Source organism: Miscanthus floridulus, chromosome 5 (genome assembly GCF_019320115.1).
Source record: "Miscanthus floridulus cultivar M001 chromosome 5, ASM1932011v1, whole genome shotgun sequence".
Lineage (NCBI taxonomy): Eukaryota > Viridiplantae > Streptophyta > Magnoliopsida > Poales > Poaceae > Miscanthus > Miscanthus floridulus.
The window spans coordinates 22,136,779-22,143,183 of record NC_089584.1 but is presented as its reverse complement, the minus strand read 5'-3'; the positions used below and the strand labels follow the sequence as shown (position 1 = coordinate 22,143,183).

Below are 6,405 nucleotides of genomic sequence, written 5' to 3'. Positions count from 1 at the left end.
GACTTCGCATCGCGATTCTACACGCACCGCCGGCCTTCTTCCCGCGCGCGCGCAGGGCTTCTTCCCTTCCCACGCGAAGGGCTTCGTCAAGCGACGGTGTTCCACACGCGAAGTCGAGACGTCCAGGAGAGACCACGCCGGCGATCCACGCGAAGCCAAGTAGCCGTCCAGGGGATTCCACGCCGGCAACGATCCACATCTTCGACGGAGGCGACTCCTAGGGTTGCGGTATGGACCACTCATCCAATTTGATTCTGCTGCGCCGGTAGGGTTCAGATAGGGTTTAGTGTTGCGGCATGGTGCTTTGCCTGATTGCTGCGCTGATGGCCGAGAAGACCGTACCAGATAGCAAAAGTAGACCGGCTGATGAATGCGGCAACAGAGATTGCTACTCACATGGGAACTTGCATGGTCCTGTTGATTTTGTACTCTACTGAATGCTACCTCGAGACAGAGATTGCTACTACTACTCTGCAAGTCTGATAGCTTCTACTGCTATAGCTGATAGTTGAAGTAAAAAGTTCACTAAATTATTGTCGAAGTGCATTTATGCATCAGTACTATTTTGTTTGTATTTTTAATTTTTATATATGATTGTACGCTGTGCTTCTGTGCTTTCTTCTCCTACGTATTGCATGGTACTGGCCGACAGATGTCACACAGAAGATCTGCAGATGCCTGCTAGCTGTGCTCTTTGTCTCATGCCGCTGAAGACTTCCTTTTCATTTATTTTATCTTAGTTTAATGCACACATCAGTTGTATATTCATGACGTACTATTTGAAGAGTTAATTTGTAATTCTTCTTTATTTGTATATTCATTCAAATGGAAGGAGGCGGATTTTGGACAGGCTTTTTGACGGGAGATTATGCTCATGTTGCTGGTTTGGACGACCTCTCGTTACCGATGACACAAGAAACTCTGATAAATCATGATCTTACTTTTCAAGCTGAACAACTTGGCGTGCAAGTGCAGCCAAGTCAAGGTGTTGAGCGCCGTCGTACAACAAAGGGATTGGCTAAGAGGACGAAGAATTTTGATCCAAAGGAGGATCTAATTGTCTGCTCAGCTTGGTTGAACGTGAGCAAAGATCCCATTAATGAGGCCAATCAATCTCGTGGCACGTTTTGGAAGAGAGTTCATGCATACTTTGAGAAGAACAAAAAAACAGCAGCTGTCAGGACAGAGAGTTCCCTTATGCATAGGTGGCTGACAATTCAGTATCAAGTGAACAAGTTTTTGTGCATGCCACGAGTCGATTGAGCGTAGGAATGAAAGTGGAAAAACTATCCAAGACAAGGTTTGTTTTGCACCTTTTTTGTATTTGGTTTATTTTAAAACATATATTCATGGCCCTATTTAACATGTGCAGATATCAGACGCTTTGGAGCTGTACAAGGAATTAGACAAGGAGAAGAAGTCATTTAGTCTTGTACCTTGTTGGAACAAATTGAAGGAATAAGACAAGTGGAAAGCCAAGAGGGTGGAACTGGCCGAGCAAGAGAAGCTAGCAGCCAAGAAAAAACAGAAGGTGCACATAGACTCGACGACAAGGAATGTCGAAGCCACAATCACTGAAGATGTCACAGAGATTGCAGCTCAAGAATGTGAAGAAAGAAAAAGGCCACAGGGTGTCAAGAAGGCAAAAGAAGCTCTTAAAGCGAGGACCTGGTGAAGCTTGCATGGAAGCTTTGGACAAGATGTTGGCTAAGAAGGAGGCATTTGACTTGGAGAGAGAGAGAGAAGAAGAAAGATGGAATAAATGTGGTCCATACGTTGGATTATCCGCCAAATAATCTTGAAACATCCTTCGATGGCCGCCTTCTCTATCTCGATAAATAACAGCATGGCCAGGGACAGAACCACCAGGTCTTCGTTTATGACCCGAAAACGTTTGGACAATTGCAGCAGCTGCGATGATGAAATAATCATCGTCGTCTGAAGATGAATCATCCTCCAATTCTCTTTGGAGAAGTGATTTGACACCACTCATGATGTCGCCTGGAAATGACAATTGTACAGCATCAATCAATCTGTACATAGCACCCTAACCATTCCCAAAACACTCAAGTACTGTGTACCTGATGGATGGCCAAGGATGGCCGCCCTGCAGCTCCTGCCGGATGGCGACCAGGAGACCTGACGACGTCCACGGCGACCTGATCACGGCGCCCCAAGATGGAACCACGACACGCACCAGCGGTGGAGAAGTACCAGCGATGAACCACGACCTGTATATGGTTGCTGCCTGGGACTTCCTGGTGGCCGCCTGGCAGGACACAAGTACCAGCGATGGACTGCAGGGAGGAGACAAGACCGGCCAGGAAGGATCTGCCGCCGTCAAGGAGTCACGACACGAAGGAGATGGCGGCGATGTTTTGGCGCGACGACGCGAGTAAAAATTCGCGCGGAAAGGCCTTCATCCCGCGGCAAAAACCCAGCTCGTGGGCCCAACTTTTCAGATTGGCAAGTGAAATTTGGCAAACTATTGGAGATTGATCTTTTTTTCCTTTGGCAAACATTTGGGGAGTTGCCAAACTACAAGATTTGGGAAACAAAAAAAATCCGAAACTGTTGGGGTTGCTCTTAGTAATGATGGATGCAGTTACCATCCATCACTTTTCACTTGTCTTAGTGATGGGCGTTTGTTAAGTGGGGATTCGAGCCAAAGATACTAAGTGGTCCATCACTTTTCACTTGTCTTAGTGATGGGCGTTTGTTAAGTGGGGATTCGAGCCAAAGACATGTGATCCATCACTTTTCACTTTTGATACGGAACACATTGGTTATCGTCCATCACTTTTTAATTATCATCAGTAACAGGGCCCTAGAGCCGGTCAGTTTTCTTTCCGTCATTTTTCAGCGTGCTCATGTAGTGTGTGCTATATATCTGTATCTTTAGAATTGTCCGTTTACATATATGTACAGATCGATCCCAATACAAGAATATGCTTGTAACAGTTGGGTTGTCATACTACTACTAGATGATTTATTCTTTAGATCGTGTGGAAGAGCTCTGTTGTACAAGCTGGCAATCTGATTAACCATTGCATGTGTGGTTGCATGGATACTCGCACCCAACTTGTCTTACCACCGGGCTTGGGCTCCTACCGAAGTACCAATCCCCGATCGCTTCCACCAATGTCTGCTCCAAGAAAATCAAGGCGTGTTATTATATCAACCCCAGTAAGAATATGTTTTGATCCTCCTACTAATATATGTTGCTAATAGATAGTTGGCACCAAATATAACATATTGGCTCCGTTAGCTTGGCTGAAATTGGTTGAAAAAGCAAACCAAAGTTGAATTGTTGTGAGAGAAAAACACTGTTCTGACTGAAAAAAGAAGCCGAACAATTAAGGTAAGCCGAACGGGGCCATTAACAACTCCCTAGCTACTAGCTAGCTAGCTAGCTGGTTCATTAGCAAGTCTATTTAGATCCAATAGTACTAATTTTACCTGCTATCTATTAACACTAATGGATCTAGAAGAGACACTAATACATCAACAACAAGGCAATAACTAAAGAGATGCTCGTTCAAAAAGGAAAAAAGAAAAAACTAAAGAGATGCACACTGTATTCACTTCGTTCCATCCACCGCACCTTGTTTCCGAGCCTCGGGGCGACCCGTGAGTTCCATCCGGAGTCATCGAAGATAGTCTGACAATGGGTGAAGCATGAATCGATGAACCAGCTGCTGTTGGTGTTGTCGTCAGCAGCCTCGAGGTCATCTACCATTTCCTTCCTAAACGCTGCAAACGGTCAAGGATGGAGAGTGATGTATTTGGTGCGGCTTCGATCAGAAAACCCTACTACTACACTACTATACATCAGCATGTTCATTTGGTCGTAAATGATCGTAAATTTCTAGCCAGAACAGTATTTTTCTCTCACACCAAACCAGCCAGCAGTAATAATCCACGATCAGAATCGTATTTTGACACAAGGCAAGGCAGTACCAACCATTGAGGACTTGTATCTGTGAGGAATTGCATCTGCGAACGTCATCTCTGCAGCTGCGCCATGACTCATCGGGGGACGATCCATCCGGCGCAACAACAAACCGTACCTGCACTGCACACGCCACACGGATGAAATAAACCAAATGCAAGCATGGATAGCAGTCAGGGTTCTTCACTTAAGCTCTTCTAATTCCAAGAGTTACTGTACCTGCCAAGAGTCGTAAGCAGAGTTTACGATCAATGTGGGCGTGCTGAGGCTCTTAATAAGCTCCGCAGGAAAGAAACACTGCATGACATGGAAGCAACACTGTCACTCCTATAGTATTAATGAATGATATATCTTACCAACCAAGCAGATCGATATATATATAATGCTGTGAGGGCTTCTTTTGAACCCAAGAATTAAACAGAAATTTCACATGAAAAAAAGAATACACTCTAACGAACAGGAGGTCTAATAGCTAGTATGATATATAATACCTGTGTGGGATCCTTGTTTGCGAGGAGGCAGTCCTTGGGCAAAACTTTAGTAGCATTCTTGTGGAAGAGAAGAAAAGAACAAGCGGAAGAAGAACATTTACAGTTAGCTGATGAAGGCTGAACTGAAACAACCCCACACCACACTGATAGGATTCTTTGTTTCTTGAGTAACATGAACGAACTCAACGACAACAGACGCTCACCTGAAGATGAACAACTCCATCGTATACAGACCGCATGGAGCGCTGCCCTGACAAATCATTTCTGCACACACGCAGTGGCAGTGCAAGCGTTGAGTTCGTAGGAGTGAACTCAAGCTACAGTTTACAGAGTGGATTTGTATGATATGCATGGACTTACGCGTCAACAAAGAATCCGGCATCGGGGAAGGCATTTCACCGTAACCTCAGGAGGAAACCGTGCGCGAAAATCGTTGCAATGCAGCAGCGTAGCCAGACCACCAGCAGAACAACCTGTAAGCAAGGCCTGGAAGGGAAAGTGATGGAGACTTATAGAGTTCATCAAGCAAGTAAATGAAATCACTTGTAATGAAAATTAGCGAAATGAAGTATGAAGCTGCTGGAGATCATGCAATATTCCAAGCAGTACTTATATACATGTACTGGCCTGTTTGGCGTGGGCGAGGCCCTTTTGCATGAGTTCGTCGAGGACCGCCTCCCAGATGCGCTGGCCTCTGAAGAAGAGCGTGCCGTTCCCATACTCAGCCTCAACTTCATGCTGGGAATCCCCCGAAAATGATGCCCCATCGCAGTACCTAACAAACACTCTGTTCCAGCTGTAGAAATCTGCCAATCACACACGTTCGTACGTATGCATAGATACTTAGGGAGTGTTTGGTTCGAGCTACTAAATTTTAGCTACTAAATGGTTTAGTCACTTTTAGTAACTCTAAAGTTACTGGAAAGTACTAAAGCCTTTTTAGTAGCTTTTAGTCATAACGTTTGGTTAAAAAGTTACTAAAGTGATTAAAAGCTACTAAATTTAGTAGCTACTAGACGAACCAAACAGGCAGTGGAACCATCAGCCAAGAAAAGCTACAGGAGAAACCATAATAAGAGCTACAGTACGTACCAGGGTTCTGTGCCGGGTCGTCGCTGAGAGTCCCAGAGAAGTTGATCAGTTTCTGCATGTAGAGGGATGAACCGAGGGAGGTCCTGCTGCGGCCGGAGCAGCTGCGGACGGTGTCGCACCAGCCTCCCCCCATGAGATGGATGAGCCAGCTGCTCGACCCGGCGCCGGAGCCCGTCTGCAGGTGGTACCCCGGAGGGCTTCCGTCCAGGCACACCGCGCCCTTGTCGTGAGCGGCGGTCAGCAGGGTGAGCTCCACGGGGTTGTTGGATGAGGAGGATCGGGGTCGGGCCGGGGCTCGTCTGCTCGTGCTGCAGCCAGTGGTGGTGCCGCCGAAGCTGGCGATCAGGAGGGGAAGAAGGAGCAGGACCACCGTCGCCGAAATGGCGAGCGCTGCTGCCCAAGCGGCTGCCGCGCTTATTCGTCGCTGGCGCTGCTGCTGCTGCTGCGGCGGCGGCAGAGGGAGGAGCGGCGACTGGAGCTGGAGTTCGGTGGCCATCGGTAGCTGGATTGTTGGGCAGGCTATCTGTCTGGTCTCTAGAAGCCCTGCACTTTATGGTGTACTGAGACTGGAGTAGAAGCGAAGAAGCAGAGGAGATGAGGTAACCTACCATCATGCAGGGGATGGGAACTGCTACGCGAATGGATGGGGCACTGGCCGGCCGGTTGGATATCGGAGTATTATATTATTCACTGCTTATTATTTCGTTCTTGCTTCATTGCTCACGTCCTTCCTTTCCTTTCCCTGGAAAAATATACAAACAGACGTCTGTCGTCACTTGCTCAATCAAGGCGCTCTCGCTCTTCTCTTGGCAACGGAACGGCATCGCCACGTACGCTGCTGGTAATACGTTGGTGGGCCCTGGGCCGGTG

The 6,405-nt window shown here is 47.0% G+C and overlaps 1 pseudogene; it reads right to left on the bottom strand.

Moving 5' to 3' along the window:
* Nucleotides 1–2,880: 2,880 nt before the first annotated feature.
* On the bottom strand, nucleotides 2,881–6,134 carry LOC136451749 (pectin acetylesterase 5-like; annotated as a pseudogene).
* Between the last annotated feature and the right edge of the window lie 271 nt (nucleotides 6,135–6,405).